Here is a 20,475-nt window from a genome sequence, read left to right on the forward strand (position 1 = left end):
TAAGCACACAGCCAAGATATCAAAGGAGTGGCTTCAGGACAACTCTGTGAATGCCCTTGAGTGGCCCAGCCAGAGCCCAGACTTGAATCTGATTGAACATCTCTGGAGAGATCTTAAAATGGCTGTGCACCGACGCTTCCCATCCAACCTGATGGAGCTTGAGAGGTGCTGCAAAGAGGAATGGGCGAAACTGGCCAAGGATAGGTGTGCCAAGCTTGTGGCATCACATTCAAAAAGACTTGAGGCTGTAATTGCTGCCAAAGGTGCATCGACAAAGGCTGTGAATACTTATGTACATGTGATTTCTCAGTTTTTGTATTTTTAATAAATTTGCAAAAACCTCAAGTAAACTTTTTTCACATTGTCATTATGGGGTGTAGTGTGTAGAATTCTGAGGAAAAAAATGAATTTAATCCATTTTGGAATAAGGCTGTAACATAACAAAATGTGGAAAAAGTGATGTGCTGTGAATACTTTCCGGATGCACTGTATCTACATTTTCATACCTACTCAATTGAGTTTGGTCTTGTGTGGACCAGAACCCATCACAGTAGCACTGGATACAATTTAGCCAACAACCCTAGACAGGGTGTTAATCCAATGTTTCTGAACCACTGGGGTTGGTGTTGTTGGTCCACAAGTGAGTTGTGGTGGGTCATCTAAGTGATTGACAGCACTGTGCAATATGTTTCCCTGTTTTTAAGTAACCTTGTTTCACCAAGGGGAGCTTTTCTAATTTCTCTTTTTTCATCAAGGGGGACACCCATACCTCTGCTCTTATGGTGGCACTTGTCTCACCAGGGTTGAATGCCCTGCTGAGCTCAACCAACCACGCTCATTTCACCAAGGGGGCAGTTTGCCAATAGAGAGTCAACAATCTCTGGAACAGCAAGGTAGCAGCACTGACCACTGCAATACTGTGCTGCCCCTAAAAATCAGGCAGATCAAATTTGTATCCTAAACTAGAATACCCAGGGAAAACCTGTAGCATGATAATCAGTATATAGATGAGTCATTTACATATCACTGTATTGTATCACATGAAGAAAAAGCAGAATTCATCATGCAAGGCCATTTCTAACTAAACAGGAGAGGTGTCCATTGTCTCGAGAATACTTTTGCTTTTAGTTCTGAAAGTCAAGGACAGCATAGTAATAATTTCATTCTTTTTTCAGCTGCTGTTTCTTGTGACCCCAGAATAGTAATAAGCTTTATGTGGAGGGGTTAGTGAATCACGCAGACTTCAAGAAAACTGGAGGTCTATTGATAACTGACATCGTCTGACTCCTTGTGGGGGCCCTAAATATCTCCTTCAACCACAGGCACTATCTACTTGAAAAATGTCTGATTTTGATTTAATAGTATTGTAGCTGTTTCACCTGGTTATGAGGTCAGACAAATGTTAATTGTCTCTGCTTTGCAAACTTCACTACCACCTCACATCTCCTAACCAATGACAGAAAAGAACCATGGATAATTTGTCTGACTCCAAATTACTGCTTTTACTTTAATTGTATCATAAATTATTTATAAGCTCCTGTAATATCTGAGTTAGCTTATCTTACTATCATTTATAACGCTTAAGGTGCCTAGCCTTACAGTCTGACTATTGTGGCCCAGTAATCTCTGTTTCGTATTTTAAGCATTGTTTATACGGTGTGTTAATAGTAAGACGTCAGGTGGCTAAATAGCCAACTTAGCATGTATTACATTAATATCTCATATGCAACCTCAGAGGCTAAGTGTAATTTCCTTAGCAAGTGGTTTAAAATAAAACTAGGCTAGGTAGCTAACTTAACACAATTTACATATAGCCCGATGCAAAATACTCACCAAATATGAAACTTCAGATTGAAACCCTCATAGGCTTAATGACAGAATGAGTCTGCAGAAATTTCTGCAGCATTAAATATAAAGATGAAGCACAAATAATCAGTCAAACCTTAAAATAATTTAGAATTTATTAATGGCAAACTCACAGCTACTGTATGTACAGTAGCACAAAAAAGAAAAAACTACAAAAACTGGAATAAAGAATTCAAGAAACATACATTCATGCATTCCAGAAGGTATAGTATTTTATCTTTTCTTTGTATATTAAATCTAATCATTTTATACAGCATAAGAACCAAAATGTAATATTTAAGGACAGAGATCAAAGCTCATCCAAAGGAACAAAGTTTGGCCTTCAGAAACTTCAAAAAGAGTTAACTCCAGCTCAAGCTGGCGTCAAGAAATACAAAGGGAAAGGAAACAAACCCACAATCTGAATGCTATAAACTCCAGCCATATCCCTGAGGGAACACCCCAGTATGTATATATTACTGTAACAGTAACATACCCTTCTGAAAATAACCCCACAATAGCTTTAGCATCAATTTTACACTAAACATGTCTATAAAAATATTTCATACTTCATAGAAATTCTTACATTAATTCCAATGATCTTTGCTGCCTTTAAGCTGGATGGCTGTCTACAGTATATGAGTCAGGGCTGACATTTGAGAGGGGTGATCTGGTCAGATGAAAGCAATTCTCACTTTCTATGAGTAAACAGCAGTTTATTGCTGATGCAAGTTTAATTTTATATTGTACCTCACGTGTTCCAGTTTCCTACATTCTTAATTGAATTTTAGTTATCTTTTATGCAATATTCCTATTGTCTTCTTTTCAACTTATGTAAGATCTAAAGTTGTACTCCAACTTAATAACTCTCTTCTTCTTTATTTCCCATTTAAACATAGTGTTTTTGCTTATCTGGAGAATGTGTGTATGATAGATTTTGCCCTTCAATGGACTGGCACACTATCTGGGTTTGATTCCTGTCTTGTAACCAATGCTACCAGAATATGATCTATTTCCTCATGACACTAAACTGGATTAAATATAGTAAATTTCAAGACATAAAAAACGTTTTCACGTTTTCTTATTTCAAATCTGTAAATTCTAACTTTATGTTAGAATTTACATTGCTATGTATATTTGTTTTTACACTGTGGTTCATTCCTTCGTGTACAGTTCTAACCGTGGCCTATCCTAAACTCTAACCTCACCATTCCCCAGTTGAAACAGTCCTCAACAAACCTACACATATGCCTCCCCAACACACTGGTGCCCCTTAGGTTCAGATGTAACCTGTGGCGCCCGAACTGTGAATTTCTGTTCCAATAGGAGTCCCAATGCCCCATAAACTTATACCCTTCTATCCTGCACCAAGATCTGAGCCACACATTAAGCCTTCTCATCTCCTCAGTTTCACCTGGACTGGCGCATGGCACAGGTAGAACTACGGAGAAAACTACCTTCTCAGTTCTGCCCCGCAGCCTGGAACTCTTTAAGTTTGGACTGCAGAACTGACACATTACCCTTATGTGTGTTATTTGGTTCCAACATGGACAATGACAATTAGACCCCCTTGCTCTGGCCAAGACTTAATCAGTCCTTCCTGGGAGATCTCCTAACTGTGCACCTAAAAGGCAACACACCATGTGAATGTGAGTCCCCAATTACCACAAACTCTCTTTTTCTGGGAACTGGTTTTGAGGTGGCCCACTGAGGCTCTTCATGGCTGCCTACTACCTTAGAATCTTCAGAGATACTGTCCAGATTCACAAGGACCTGAAAAAGGTTTGACACTTCCAGCTCTGAGGTTGATGCCTCCAGACAGTGTGCACCCTTTACTTTGTGCCTTGTAACCACGACCAACCCATCTGTACCTGCCTGGTGTGGATTCTTCTCTCGCACCTTAGGAGTGAACTCTGCCTCTCTACTACAACATAAGCCATCCAACACCTCCTCCAGTTCAGTGACCCTGAGCTCAAGAACTGGGAGGAAACTGAATTACCTGGAAAAAAACTCATACAAACATTAGCAGAATATACAGGGTGACACAGAAAAACGGGAACTTTTGAAAAACCCAATAAAAATAGAAGAAATCCAACAAAAAAAATTTATTGACAGCAATTGAACCACTACAACTTGCCTTTTAAGAGACAGTAATCCAAATGATCAATATCTGAAAATTACGTCCTGTAGATGGTGTCCTTCTGTGCGTATGCATTCTTCCAATGCTGTTGTGGTTCCCCATTGATCGCTGCAGCATCTCAGCTGGGATACCACGAATTTCATCTTGAATTCTTTGTTTCAATTCATTCAGTGTCCTTGGCCGAGTCGTGTAGACCCGACTCTTAAGGTAGCCCCACAAGAAAAAAATCACAAACGGACAAATCCGGTGATCTTGAGGGCCAGGGAATGTCACCGAATCTTAAAATGACACGGTTACCAAACAATTCTTGCACAGCTGCCATTGATTGCCTTGCAATTGATTATAAATTACTAAATGGCGAGATTGTTTACAGTTCAAGGTCCCTGTTCCGCAGTGCTGCCAACTGTCCATGGCTGCCACTACACATTTCAAAAGTTCCCGTTTTTCTGTGTCACCTTGTACAAATTCCAAACAGATAACAGCTGAGTACTATAAACTGTCTGCCTTATTCAGATTTCTCTTTATGTGTATAATATGTATACTTTTTATTTGTTTATTAGTTTATTTTTGTATTGTATATTTGTCAACTGTTTGAGAAGATATGCAAATAAGCTAAATTGCTTTTTATAGACAGGTGCTATATAAAATAAATGTTGATTTGAAACCTCAGTGCTTGTTGTGGTGTGAAATTTTGTATATAAGTTGATAAATGTTTTGTCTTTATTTGTAACTTAGACAAAGCAATCTAATATTAGTGTTATATCATTGATAGGAACAGCGGTGGTTTGATATTTGGCTAACCACCCCCACACCCCTTTTAGGACTGAGTCTTTGTAATTTTATGACAGGATTGGGGAAAACTGCCTAAAACAAGTCTGGCATGTGATTCTCTGCAGGATCCTCTTAATCAACCCCCACAGGAAAGCCAAATTACCTAGCTGGAAAACATCAGCTCAACAAATGTTTTTTAGGGGCTGGTGTGAAAGGAATTGTGTGACCCATTGGTCTGAAGTATGGCTGTTTGGGATTGGTTTGAATCAGAGGCCATTCTGTAGCATGACGTCCTATTGGTGGAAGAATTTGGACAAAGAATGTATAAATTTGGTTGTTTTACCCCTCCCTTTCTCTCTCTCTCACCATCGTGATGAAGGAGCATCTCACACACCATGAATTGAAAAGACGACCACACTGAGAAGCACAACTCAGCAGCCATATTGAGACAGGCATGCGGCCTATCTTGAAGAAAGCCATAAAATGATAACTTAATTAGAGACATTTAAAGTAACTACAAGTCTGTGTGCCACCTGAAACTACTGTGAGATATTCAGCTGGGACACAACCAGACGGACACTGACAGTTGTTAAAACACACACGTTTTATTAAACAAGTGTCCCCAAACACAAGTCCCGCACACACGGTGCCTCCGGCACCAAACACCCTTACTCGGGCCTTTCAATGTCCGTGGGCTGCCTCTCTTCCATCCACTGGAGCTTCGTCCACCTCCAGCTCCAGACTCTAGCTCCCCAACTGTAGGAAGGTGGCCCCTTTTATATCCACCCGGATGTGCTCCAGGTGCTTGTTGATGACCTTCCGGCGCCGCTTCCTGGTGTGGTGGAAGCACCGCACGAGCACCTGAAAGCACTCCGGGTGTCCCTGGAAGGTTCTTCCTGCCCAGATGTAGTGGAAGTGCAGGTTTTCCGGGGTCCACGATGCTCGGGGTGCCCCCTGGTGTCGCCCATGGGCTCCAACAGGTTTGAGCCTCCTGGCTCTGTCCCCGTGGTCCCCTCCTTATCCAGGGCGTTTTCTCCCTCGTGGCCCGGGGAACGTATAAACCACCTCCTGGTCCTTCCAGGCGTCCTGGCTGGGTCTGCCCCCCCGGCCTCCTGCCACACTACATATCAGAATTTATCAGGTTATATAGTTGCCAATATTCATATGTAGTTTGCTTTTTGTTATTATTTTATGAATAGTATCAATAATACATTATTTAAGTTGTAACTTAACTCCTGCTTATCCTTTTACTCTGTGTATTTACCTGAGGTTATAGATGCAGAAGGGAAGTTGGGGAGACATTATAAAGTACAATACCTTGTAAACAGTGGTAAATCTATGGGATTAGAGACAATCTGACAAAGGCTACACATTAAAGAATACAAAAGGGGAAAGTAGAGTAATAGAGAGCTCTATCAAGACCAAACTGTGTTGGTGAATTCATACAATGTTAACAACATCTGTTTTTTTAGCCTTTTTCTTATCACTCTAATAAAATCAGTGCCCCCACTTTTGCAAAAACATAGTATGAAATTAAAAAAAAGTACCTGATTGTGTCCTAATGTAAAAAGGGGGTAAATGTAAAAAGAAAACGGCAGAATCATGGTCAGCAAACACAGGAGCCCCATTACAAGCAGTAAACAGAAACTAGAAGAATAGGCCTACACTGAGTTAGGCACTCCTTGGCTAAGTACACACTGGACAACTCCAGTAAGGAGGGCATCTGAAATACTAAGAGAGGAATGGTGTGAGTAAAAAGGCTTGACACGATATTTGGGGAGGCTTAGTCTGGCTGAAAGACCCCCGGCCTGTACTGGTCCAGCAGGAAAGAATGAAACATCTAACATTGAAACATCTTAACACAAAACATCTCTATTGTAGGCACGGAGCTGGACAGTTTGACATCCATGGAAGAGTGACGGGCGCTGACCAGACTCCAATCAATCATGGAGAATCCACTGCATCCACTGAACAGTGTCATCTCCAGGCAGAGGAGTAGCTTCAGTGACAGACTGCTGTCACCATCCTGCTCCACTGACAGACTGAGGAGATCGTTCCTCTCCCACAGTATGCGACTCTTCAATTCCACCCAAGGGGGTAAACGTTAACATCATACAAAATTATTGTTTGTTTTACCTGCATTTTTATCACTCTTTAATATTGTTTTTTATCAGTAAGCTGCTGCTGGAGTATGTGAATTTTCCCTTGAGATTAATAATAAAGCATTTATCTTCTTTTGCCTAATTTTCACAAATACTTTTAAATGCTCATCCGGATGCAAGTCAGTATAGTGTAAGCAGACACACAAACTCAATTGCACTGACCTCAGCTTCGCCATCATTTGATGCTAACACATGCTTAAGTGATGTATGAATCTTGAAATAGACACTGCTAACCACACAATGTGTAGAGTATGCAAAGAAAAACTTTTCAACCATTTCTGATATGAGCTGTCTCAAAATAGACCACTATAGTTACTAGAATCACTCTGCACAGGTAGATGTGCCAGGTACTGTCTTTAAATGTTTGCCATATGTCTGTTGCAGCTTTGTGGGTAAGAACAAAATAAACACTTTATAGCTGTTGTTCAGCTCACTGTGGTCTGCCATCTTCATTTCCTGCCCCTACCATGAAGAATACAAGAATGTCTATAGATTAATAATTACTCTTGCTGTTGATATTGCATATTCTTCCCATAGTCCAAGATGACCTGTCAGGCTGAGGACTGCATAAATGGGGCAGTGAAAGTGAACATTTAGGTGTTGTTGTCCCATGAGGCTGTTTCTAATTCTGTACCTTTTGTTGAAGAGGAGCAATGTGAATGGTTAAAAAAAAATACCTGGATAGGACTATGCAAATGTTTAACCTAAAAATGTAAAAACACCAACAAAATGACAATGTGCACCCCCGTGTCAGTATCCTTTGACTCCTGCCATCCTTAATCAGGTCAAGCTGATACTACAAATGAATGGGGAGCTTAATGGGAGTTTCTTTAAATGGTCCCAGAGAGCTCTGTGTGCCTGGAAAAACAGAAAACACGGGATGAATCCAGTTAACTGTAACTTCCATATTCTTCAAAAAATCAGTTCTAAACTAAACATTGTATTAAGATGTATGAACATGAATTATAGATAGCACACAAAGGAAAACTCCACTAAAACAGGAAAAGGCATTTAAATGTAGTTTAATATGTACATGTCTTCCTTAACCTCGTGTATGTAATACATTGTGCTAGGTAAAAGCTACACGATCAGTAATTCACACCAGTCATTTTGAGGACTAGTGTGGTGCACTGCTTATAGCTGCTGTCCCACAGCTTCTGGAGGCTGAGCTTGAATCTTTCTCCAGTAACTGTCTATGTATATTCTGAATGTTCTCTCTGTGGCTTTGTTGTTTTTTTTTGTTCCACCAGGTATTCCTGTCTTCCTTCACTATACTAAGGATATGTGATATTTTATGACTTATGAATGTGCATTGCCCACTCCTCTTCTCTCTATACCCTTTCTAGTGAGGCTCTATCATCCCATCTTATGTAGCTCTTGTTCCCACCATAGGACCACATGGTATCAGCTAGAATCTCTGCATGCCTCTCTGATAGAATACCATCTCCAGCTCAGCCTAGAAAATATGAAACTTGTTAACCGAGTTCCTCTGTCTAATTAGCACTCTCTCTCCCTGTGTTCAGTTCAGCTCACTGTTTCTAATATCCACCATGTCTGTATGCAGCTTTGGGGTGGTGATTGATGACCAGGTGTCTTTCACTGACCATGCTGCAATTGACTCTTGGTATGGCAGATTCACACTATACAACATGCACAGGATCAAACCATATCTGACAGAAGGTACGGCACAAGTTCTGGTCTATGCTTTGCTCTAGTCGCGTCTGGACTACTGCAACTCTCTGCTGGCAGGAGTACCGCCACGTGTCACCAAGCCGCTGCAGATCATGATAAATGCAGCAGGACATCTGGTGTTCAACCAGCTGAGGCGAGTACATGTCACTCCTCCTTCCAGGTGACTACATGTGCATCACTGCAGAGAAGTCAATGGGTTAGCACATATAAAGTGCATCCGGAAAGTATTCACATTGCATCACTTTTTTCACATTTTGTTATGTTACAGCCTTATTCCAAAATGGATTAAATTCATTTTTTTCCTCAGAATTCTACACACTACACCCCATAATGACAATGTGAAAATAGTTTACTTGAGGTTTTTGCAAATTTATTAAAAATACAAAAACTGAGAAATCACATGTACATAAGTATTCACAGCCTTTGTCGATGCACCTTTGGCAGCAATTACAGCCTCAAGTCTTTTTGAATATGATGCCACAAGCTTGGCACACCTATACTTGGCCAGTTTCGCCCATTCCTCTTTGCAGCACCTCTCAAGCTCCATCAGGTTGGATGGGAAGCGTCGGTGCACAGTCATTTTAAGATCTCTCCAGAGATGTTCAATCGGATTCAAGTCTGGGCTCTGGCTGGGCCACTCAGGGACATTCACAGAGTTGTCCTGAAGCCACTCCTTTGATATCTTGGCTGTGTGCTTAGGGTCGTTGTCCTGCTGAAAGATGAACCATCGCCCCAGTCTGAGGTCAAGAGCGCTCTGGAGCAGGTTTTCATCCAGGATGTCTCTGTACATTGCTGCAGTCATCTTTCCCTTTATCCTGACTTTATGCTGCCACCACCATGCTTCACTGTAGGGATGGTACTGGCCTGGTGATGAGCAGTGCCTGGTTTCCTCCAAACGTGACGCCTGGCATTCACACCAAAGATTTCAATCTGTGTCTCATCAGACCAAAGAATTTTGTTTCTCATGGTCTGAGAGTCCTTCAGGTGCCTTTTGGCAAACTCCAGGCAGGCTGCCATGTGCCTTTTACTAAGGAGTGGCTTCCGTCTGGCTACTCTACCATACAGGCCTGATTGGTGGATTGCTACAGAGATTATTGTCCTTCTGGAAGGTTCTCGTCTCTCCACAGAGGACCTCTGGAGCTCTGACAGAGTGACCATCGGGTTCTTGGTTACCTCCCTGACTAAGGCCCTTCTCCCCCGATCGCTCAGTTTAGATGGTCGGCCAGCTCTAGGAAGAGTCCTGGTGGTTTCGAACGTCTTCCATTTATGGAGGCCACTGTGCTCATTGGGACCTTCAAAGCAGCAGAATTTTTTCTGTACCCTTCACCAGATTTGTGCCTCAAGACAATTCTGTCTCGGAGGTCTACAGACAATTTCTTTGACTTCATGCTTGGTTTGTGCTTTGACATGAACTGTCAACTCTGGGACTTTCTATAGACAGGTGTGTGCCTTTCCAAATCATGTCCAATCAACTGAATTTACCACAGGTGGACTCCAATTAAGCTGCAGAAACATCTCAAGGATGATCAGTGGAAACAGGATGCACCTGAGCTCAATTTTGAGTGTCATGGCAAAGGCTGTGAATACTTACGTACATGTGCTTTCTCAATTTTTTTATTTTTAATAAATTTGCAAAAACCTCAAGTAAACTTTTTCACGTTGTCATTATGGGGTGTTGTGTGTAGAATTCTGAGGAAAAAAATGAATTTAATCCATTTTGGAATAAGGCTGTAACATAACAAAATGTGGAAAAAGTGATGCGCTGTGAATACTTTCTGGACACACTGTATATGTGTACACACTTGTGGTCTCCTATTCTCAAACTCTCAGGCCTGCTAATGAACAGCTTCTAGTAATGCCACCTCTGCAGGGCATCAAATTTCAATCCAGCCTCTTTACATGTGTGGCTCCTAGCTGTTGGAATGAGTTGTCCACCTCCATTCAAACTTCTGACTCCTTCTATGTGTGTTTAGGAAGCATCTGAAGACTCTCTTGTTCAGTGTATTTCTAATTTAGGTTTTTGTAACCCAGGAATTGTAACAAACTTCTATTTTGTTGTGAGCTCTTCTCTTGTGATGATCACTTTTGTAATGTTTAACACATGTTCCCAAACAGTCCCCCAGACTCCTCTGATTATTATTTCCTCTGATAATGTTAACATCTTTTTCAAGTTGCTTTGGATAAAACCGTTTGCTAATCAAAAAAATGTTAATGCAAATAAATGTGACATTTAATGGGCTGGCATCTGCATTACGCTTGATTGTGCCAGTTTAGTGAATGTTTTCTCATGACTATCTAATGAGATTCTGTAGGTTAATAACATGAATGGAAAGATATTTGAGGTGAAAAAGAATGAGAATAATTACGTCCCTCAATCCACCTGGTATGTTATAAATAAATATGACTAGATCCTACGACCGATCGAGACATTGCACATTGCTTCTTTGTAGTTACTAGTAGTTACTTGTTCATACACAAAACTTTCAGAAAGTAATTCACTCAAATTTTTTCACATTATCAAAATTATAATATTTTTGTAATTATTTTTGTCACTTTTATATACAAATACTGTATAATGATCACAGGCGATTAAAAGGACATATTTTTATAGCACATCATAGTGAGCTCAAGCAAATTCATTTGTAGTGTGCTGTCAGTTGGGTGCTTGACAGGAAGGGTTTCTGGAGAGGGCTCCAGCACGACTTTGGAAATGTAAGACAAGAACTGGAGAACAACAGAGGAAAAGCCATTGTGACATGAGAAGAACAGACAAACTCCACCTGGGCAACAGCCATCTCCTTCTCATTCAATTTCTATCTGCAATTACACCAATCCTGCACTGGCCATCTAAATGCCAATCGGTGCGATATACTGTACCAACAGTGCAAAAAGGATGCAGGCAGACAGTTGACACTCTGAAGGGGTGAAGTATTCCCTTCGCTAATGACATACAATGACGAGCACAGCATATTAAAAGCTGGTGAGTGGGCAAGTCTCTTTCCTTTTCAGCCACCAGAAAACATGGTACACTTCCTCGGGACTGCGAAACAATCTTGGATAATTTAAATATGGCTGTTGTGGAACGGGCCCAAGACACAGACAGACGGACATCGTTGTTTCTCCCAACACACGTTTATTCACACTCTGCTATTTACAATATTTACAAAGTTTAGTGCACCAACCCAGTGACTCCAGCACCGATTCCCCAAAAGTCCAGGCCTCTCACACAGTCACTCGTGCCTTTCTTCTGGCCTCCTCCAGTCCTCTCTCCAGCTCTGTCCTTCTTCCACCCGACTTCCGCTCTTGACTGTTGGGAGGCGGCCCCTTTTCTCACACCCTGGATGGGCTCCAGCTGCTTCCTGGCATTCCTCTGCGGACACGCCCCATTGTGGTGGAAGTGCCGGCTGCGCACCCGGAAGCCCTCCGGGTGTCCCCTGTCTTCTTCCCCCCAGCACTTCCTGGTGTGGCGGACGTGCTGGGCTCCAGGGTTCTTCAGGCACCGGGGCACCGGGGCACCGCCTGGCGGTGGCCACAGGCCCCTACAGGTTTGGGCTTCCAGGCCCCCTACCCAAGGCCACAAACAAAACCAGGGCGGTCGCCCCCTCGTGGTCGGGAGGAGGCACTAGGGCTCCACCCCCAGCCGCCTGTGACACTGTATATAATTAAATTACATTCTGGTAGGACTGACTGCTACAGTACATGTGCCATATTTCCTAATTACACTTTCCAATCTCCTTTTCTGAATGTTCTATACGTGTATCTGGTGACGTGTTTGGATGCAAGCAGAGTGTACTTTGACAAGGGACTCTTTCTGTGTTAAAACATTTATTGTGAAGAAGGCAGAATTAATATAGTGTGCATTTCAATAGAAGTGCTGTTCAAGTTTGGTTTGGTAAAAATTAATGTTCTTACCTGGCAAGGACATCTCAGCATTTGAATTTTGAGTCAAGTCAAATACTTCTTCTTGGTTCCCTGCCAAACAGCTGTTTCCTAGAAAATGGATGGAGCACAGCCAGAGACCATCCATTTTGAAAACAGAACTGCTCTGCTTGCTCTCCTTCTGTTTTATTTGCTGTGGCCAGTGCTTGTCGTTGCATGGAAGCTGCAATTACTCTACCATTACCTGAAATTCATTTGTGATATATTTGTTACAGTTAGTGGCACCCAGATTTTAACAGATTAATTCTCCTCATTTGTTGCTATTTGAGCTTTAAAGTTTTTGGTCTATCTTTTAAATCTCCATATAAAATCACCATTATTGTTATTGTATTTATTAAATGTGGCACAGTGGTAGCACTGCTGCCTTATAGTAAAGGGAACCAGGTTCACGTTCCAGGTCCTAACTGCATGGAGTTTGCATGTTCTCCCTGTGTCTGTGTGTGTGTGTCCTCTCACATGCTGGTAGGGTGAACTGGAGATGCTAAATTGTCTCTAGTGCGTGTGTGTGTGTTTACAATGCAATACAATACAATTTATTTTTGTATACCCCAAAATCACAAAGGAAGTGCCGGAATGGGCTTTAACAGGCCCTGCCTCTTGACAGCCCCCCCACCGTTACTCTTTAAGAAGACAAGGCACAACTCCCAAAAAAACTCCAGTAGGGAAAAAATGGAAGAAACCCTGGGAAAGGCAGTTCAAAGAGAGACCCCTTTCTAGGTAGGTTGGGCGTGCAGTGGGTGTCAAAAAGAAGGAAGTCAATACAATACAATACACAGAACAGAACAAAATCTCAATACTGTATAAAAATAAAAATTTTAGAAGTACAGAGCAGAATTTAACAGCAGATGATATCATATAATAAGATTTGGATATTTTTAGAGTCCTGGAGACCTCATCCATCAAGCTGCCTCCCCCATTTGGCCATTCCATGACTGAAACATTTGCCACATGATGGACTGGTGCCCTGTCCAAGGTTTGTTCCTGCCTTAAGCCCATCAGTAACTGGGATAGGCTCCAGCATCCGCACCCTAGGTCTGGATTAAGCTGGTTAGACATGCCATATTATTGTTCCTCCTTCTTTTTACCTTAGCCATTTGCCTTCACTTGACAATAGTTCATTGTATTTGTTGCTTCCTGCTTATACAACGTTTGGAATACCTGCCTTTCCACATCTGACTTAGTCTTTGTGTCCAACCACCTGCGTTAAGAAATGTAAATCCTCCGACTTGATCGACTCATTTTTGAGATTTTCACTTCACACACTAAAACAGTGCAGGATTGTGACTGTAGAATGACATTATATCAAACATTCTGTATGTGAAGTCTTAAATGCAAACTGATTTTTGCACACACAGAAATCTTCCATATAAGGAATAAGATTATCAGATTATCATTTTCGCCTGTTTCATATTTTTGTCAAGGATTGATGGGAATTAATTTGTTGGATGGAATAGTCCATTTCTCTTGTACAACTGCAAGATAACCTGCCTTGTGTGCAGCCTGCAAATCTGTGAAGCCCACACAGACGCTGATTTCCTGTGTTTAGTGTTGTGGTGTCTTCTACTCTCAAATGCACACACCAAAGACCTACCAGCATTCTGTAAGGAGTATCCTGGTGTTCTTAACTGATTTGTTTGTTTCTAATAAGTAGAAAACATTTGCCAGCTCTAGAAGACAATTATAACGACACTGTATGCCACTTTCACTGATTGATGTGTTTTTTGTGTGCTTTTTGGTTTGTGTTTTCTTCACGTGTTTCATTTGTGTGCTGTTGTGTGTGATGCCGGCAGTCAACGAACATATTGGCCTTTTGTAGGTTTGTGTACTCTTATAAGTAAAGCATCCTCTAGTTACTGTTGGCTGAGCCTGGGCACAAAAAGAGTGAATTTAAACACGTATGTGGCTCATAGGAGCTATACAGAGTAATCACATAAATAACAATACTGTAAGAAATTGCTTTTCTCTGTCCACTCTTTTCATATTTTCTTAGCTAACAACCTAACTGTAGTTATCTGCAAATGTGTTTATTTTATTGTACATATTGTATTATTATCCCTTCATTCATTTTTCCATCATGCCTCATTCAGCTACAAAAACTCAAGGTGATACTATCTCAGTAGCTTTGGCAAACTTTAAAAAGTGCCATCCATCATGGGGCACACACACACACATCTGTCATGGTTCTGCTTGACCTCAACTCTTGACTGTACCTCTTTTTTCTACCTTCTTGGTTTTCTCCCTTTATATTATTGGGATTGTTTTAGGTAATTTTTTCCCCTTTTCAAATTAAAATTGGAGCCTAAGGGGGCAGTGCCTCCATTTCAAATGAATTACTCAGGTGCTGATGCTAAACATATTGTAGCACAATCACCTGATGGCAGATAGAAGTAACTGTCTTATCATTAATACTCTGCTGAAGCACTGTGTTGAGCCCCTGTTCTGCTGTTTTTGGGAAATTCAGGTTGTATTCTTTGAGTTAGGATTGTTGGTATTTCAGGTCTGAAGTTTCATAATGTAGGTTTTTGAATGCTGCTATACTGTTCAGCACTCAATTCTGCTGCCTAATAATTTCAGAGTCCTAAGTCTGAGCCCTGTACCCGTTCATTTTCTGTGTGAAGGTGGCATTTATCTCCTCATGTCTGTGAGGGATTTTCCCAAAGAACTGCAGGCCAGGGGCCTCATGTATAAACGGTGCGTACGCACAGAAATGTTGCATAAGAACTTTTCCACATTCAAATCGCGATGTATAAAACCTACACTTGGCGTAAAGCCACGCACTTTTCCACAGTACCTCATGCCTTGTCGTACGCAAGTTCTCCGCTTGGTTTTGCAAACTGGCGGCACCCAGCGTCAAAGCAGTGCTACTGTTCTTGTGTGATTACTCATTATTTTCATGACGCGGCTTTATAAATACACAGAAACTAACCGCATATTGTTTATTAGTGTAATGCATCTGATTGTAATTAACTAGTAACCATATAATGGTCCAGGGAACAGCCATAGTATTCCAAATGCCATAACTGCTTTAGCGTTGTTACTCTCACTTCTCCTTCTTCTTCTTCTTCTTCTTTCGGCTCCTCCCGTTAGGAGTTGCCACAGCGGATCATCTTTTTCCATATTACTCTCACTGCACGACTCGGAGTATTTATATCACTGTATCTGATTGTGAATCACAGCAGCAGCTGATCGGAAAGAGAATTATCGGTATACAGCTTTAAGGACACGCTGTCTCAGCCACTGCAAAACGTTTTAAAGCCTTTCCTGTACGGACCTCGCGGTTCAGAAACAGTTTAATACCAAGAACTTTAAATGCACTAAATCAATTGCTCCTTGTGGAACGGTTTGTACTTATAAGTACAATCACCCCACTGTAAACTTGCACTACAGTTATAATATCTCATAACCTGGGCCACTTTATAAAGCGCGTATTTACATATGATGACGATATAATTTTTAAGGTGAAATACAGCAAAATATGTTGGTTAAATTATACAGATAAAACTTTAACTTCATTTAAATAATCTATATTCTTCACTGTGAGTGTCGTGAAGGATAGAATAATTAAACATGTACTACGAAGATATTTCAATGTTCTTTAAACGTTTTGAAGAATTGGCGCTAAGCTTACAGATGGCTTAACGTCTATTACAGAGCTGATTGTATGGCGATCGGTTACTTGGGGAAGAAAAGCACTGACTGCAGTGACGGCTATGCCAATATATATTGAATATAAAACAAAAAGAGAAAATAACAACACAGCTAAAAACGCAGCGACAAATTTCGACAAAAGATAAATGCTTGTCATGAGCACGAGGCTGCTGTGCAGTGTCCGCAACGGACGTGGCCATCCACCGTGATAAGCTACCATACTGACATTGGCGGGCGAAGGAGCCACCGATTCTTCCTCTGCCCAGTGCCTTCACAAGCCTAGAGCCGACCCTGAGTACTGCTGCAATAAATTATTTCATCGAAGTGAAACACATGTTTAATAATGTGCTTTAGCTCCTATCATCATGAAAATAACATCACGTATACATCTCAGTATTTTAGTTATTCAGAGAGCTGTAATATCACAAATGTAATGGACTCTGTGTCCAGTTGGAGGAAGAGAGCCAGTTTAAGAAGCAAGTAGTGATTCACACACATAGAGCACATACGAGTAGAAGATCAAATACAAAACAAAGCATTTAACGTGCTACTTTAATTACGATGTGATTTGAGAAACTGGTTAATTAAACGATTTTAAGATGAAGTTTATGATGTTCTACTAAATGACAAAATAAACTACGTGATTAAAGTGGAAATGTCGAGATTGAAGTTGACATTTCGTGCTTTTTCCCCACCGTGTGCCTTTTTTCTCTGTACCCTAATAAGCTTTCATATGACACTCAGACAGTGGGCTTACAACTCTTCTTTTCACGGCAACTTTGATATGTGACTTCTTTTTTATTTCCGGCACTGTGCGATTTTGTGAATGTGAGCTTTCAAGTTTCTCCAACAGGCTATGTCACTCGATCAACTTCCTTTTGCTGATTATACCACGGTTTATTTGAACAAATAGTATGTTTTTCATTTGCCTCCACTTGGTATTCACTGAAATTCTTATATTTTCCCCCGTGCTTTTCCCATTGTCTTTTCACAGAAGGCTGCGCTTAAGGGCGATTTATATTGATTTACATATTCAAATAGGCGTAATTCTGGGAGGATTTGGGGCGTTACATAATGCGCGTGCACGAGCGTTAGTTTTCACGCTAATCGGGATTTATGTAACGGAAGAACGTGGAAGTTGGAGTACGCACAGATTCCTGCATCTGGATTTTTCTGTGCGTAAACACATTTCGGCTTTTGTGCTTACGTCATGTTATAGTGCGAGTTCTACGCACGGCGTTATACATGAGGCCCCAGGTTATTTGACAATTTGAAACTGGCCCAACATGGGTGTGTGTTCAAGGATCTATGATGGAATGCTATCTTGTCCAGAGCCGATCCCTGTCTTGTGTTCAGAGCTGCCAGGGCTTGCTCCTGGTTAATGACATTTAGATGTACCCATCTAAATCAGGTTGAAACCTAAGAACTCAATCTAAGAAATCAATAACATTTGCTGTGCACCATATATTAGAATACATGTTGTAATAAAATGCATTGCATTCTCTTTCCAACAGATGGTACATCACAAACACTTGTAGTAATAACATGCATTACTACAAATGTTTGAGATGTACCATCTGTTGGAGTGACAAATGCAGCACGTGTTTCTCTTATATGCTATTTAGTATGGGATTCACAAAAGCAGTGGTAATGTTTGTGATGCGCCATCTGTTGGAATGACAAAATGCAATGCATTTTATTCCTACAAATTTGTTGGAATGACAGAGACATATTCAACCAGATGGAAACACAGATATAAATATATGTACAGTATACTTGAGAAATATCCACGGGGGAGGGGGCATGAGGTCAAATGCAGTTTATCTATCTATGCTTATTTTAATTTTGCCATTTTGATTGCTACATAGCACCCACCAGTCTTGTTCACACTTATGTTCTCATTGTGACTTTCATTTCCTCTAATGAGCTTGTGGTAAAGGGGTGCATCTTTGTCACTGTTGAAGCTTGCATACAGAAATTAAAAGCAGTAATTCAGTGAAGAAGATTGTATTACTGGTGTATGAAAAGTACATACAGTTAAGTAGATGAAAAGAAAAAGTTAAGTAGATGAAAAGAAAAAGAATAGGCAGACCATCAGTATTAAACACCCCACCCTCTCTCTTTATTAAATAAATAAGAAATTCTAGGTGAATAGTTCGATAGTCTTGACGCATGCTGAGACAACGATAAGTACTTTCTCCTCTTTAATTTCCACATTTTATTAACCATAGATTTATTCACTTTTAATTTCCCAATTGTATCATCTTAGTAAATTAAGTTCCAGCTTAGACAGAGCCTGGAGCGTTCATTTCATAAATTCTTTCAATTTTCATAACATGTCTTCAGGTTCCGACCATCCAGAAACTATATATCCCTTCACCCACCAGAGGAGGAAATGTTTGGAAATGTTACGTGTCATCCAAAATGCCGCTGTGCAATTTGACACGGTTTTAAATGTATTTCTCGCCCCGCATAATATATTTTTGAACTTGCAAGTGTGTTATACAGATACCGTGCGCCCCCGCATATCTAATCGTATTTATTTATAGCCCCCGCAGTGGAACCGCACCAACGCAGCCCAAGGAACCTCGTCTAATCAGCGGTGCTTTGATTTTAGGTGGGTTTTTTTTTTGTTAAGATTATTGAGCAATAAGAAAATAATTATAAGGCCAGCCACCTTGACCGATTTACCTGTGAACGCACCGCTGCTGCTCCTGGATCGACAGCTTTAACCGGCTGACATGTAAAGTAACCGAAGGCACCCTGGAGATGTTAAGGCGATGAGGGGGCACGGACGTAAAACTGACCACCTAACCAAAACCAAAAACAACATTTCAAGTTTAACTATCACTGCCCCGAATGGGGGCCAGCAGCATTTGTGTCCATGCGAAACCTACGACTCGTAAACCTTCTTTGGCAACAAGGACCCGAAAACAGCGCAAATATGAATTAAAGAACAATAAACAGGACTAGACGGAAAGTGGATATAAACTCTGACTCAGTTAGCGTCTGTGTGGACCAACCCCATCCGCTACCAACTAGCACTTGCTTTAGCGGGTCGTGCGTTGCATTTTCACCGCTCATCCTGATGTGCGCGTTTGAATGACTGGAAACTGCGTGTGGGGTCAGTAAGAGTGAGGGGCTGCCCTTCAGTCCAGGGGTGCTTCCTGCTTCGTATCTGAAATCGTCAAGGCAATGAAACGATCGTATCAGTCATTACTTTTTTATTTTTTAAACTCCGATACCTCGTACCAAGCAATGTTTTTTGATGTTAATTTTCTCTAATTTCCTCGCGACCTCTGACAAAGATGCTGGAACGTTTGGTAGCAACAAACAGACGTGATTTTGCAGCTCTGGGTGCTCAGAAAAATGGCAACGCATGCAAAAGCAGGATGTACAGATCATTTAGGAATGTGCATTTTTATGAAGACGGAACTAAGTCGAGCTCTCCTACTTTTAAACACTCATCTCGGAATCCCATGAAAAAGATGCGGTGGTTCACAAAAACGTGGGATCATACAGAATGTTTAAATTTACAGTATAGATATATTAAAAATAAAGAACGATAACAAAACCACAAGTTGGCCAAGACGAGCAGCACAATATGGCTTACCTGACTGGCATTTTAACCCGCAGGTAGCGGTCCATAGCGATGCCCGTCAAGAATATGATGGAGCCCTGGGTCAGCATACAAATAAGGCAGCAGCAGAACAGACATCCGTGGAAGGACATTCTTATCCGCAGGCTGATGAGAATGGCTATCGGGATAGCCACGGCGCCCACTGCAATGTCTGCCATGGCCAGTGAGAATATCAGGTAGAAAGTGGCAGCCTGGAGACCAGGATTGACTTTGACAGCCCAGACCACAAGGAGATTGCCGACCAGGGTGGCCACCGAGATCAGCACTTCAGCAAAGATGTAGGTGATCATCAAAGGTTCAAGCATAGTGCCCAAAAGGTACTGATATGTTTGGAGATATAAAAGTATCAGTGAATGCTAGAAGCTCAAATACCTAAGATAAACCACACATTAAAAAGGAAAAGGAAATGCTCATCGTTGACACCGCCTACAGTTGTAAAACTGAATTTTTCACTTTTTTTCCTTTACCTCAACTTTCACTTTATTATCATCCTTGCATTTATGAGGAACTGGAATATCCATTCTTTCATCCATCTTTCGAATACGCATATCAGGGGCAGGATCCAAGGGCAGCTGAAGTTATCTCAGCCAGCATTTGTTGGCAGGAACAATTCCTAGACAGGGCACCAGTCCAACACA

At 41.2% G+C, this 20,475-nt stretch overlaps 1 pseudogene; it reads right to left on the reverse strand.

Moving 5' to 3' along the window:
• LOC120526898 overlaps positions 1–20,208 on the reverse strand; it is a 32,032-nt pseudogene extending 11,824 nt beyond the window's left edge.
• Between the last annotated feature and the right edge of the window lie 267 nt (positions 20,209–20,475).

This window comes from Polypterus senegalus, chromosome 3, assembly GCF_016835505.1.
Source record: "Polypterus senegalus isolate Bchr_013 chromosome 3, ASM1683550v1, whole genome shotgun sequence".
NCBI lineage: Eukaryota > Metazoa > Chordata > Cladistia > Polypteriformes > Polypteridae > Polypterus > Polypterus senegalus.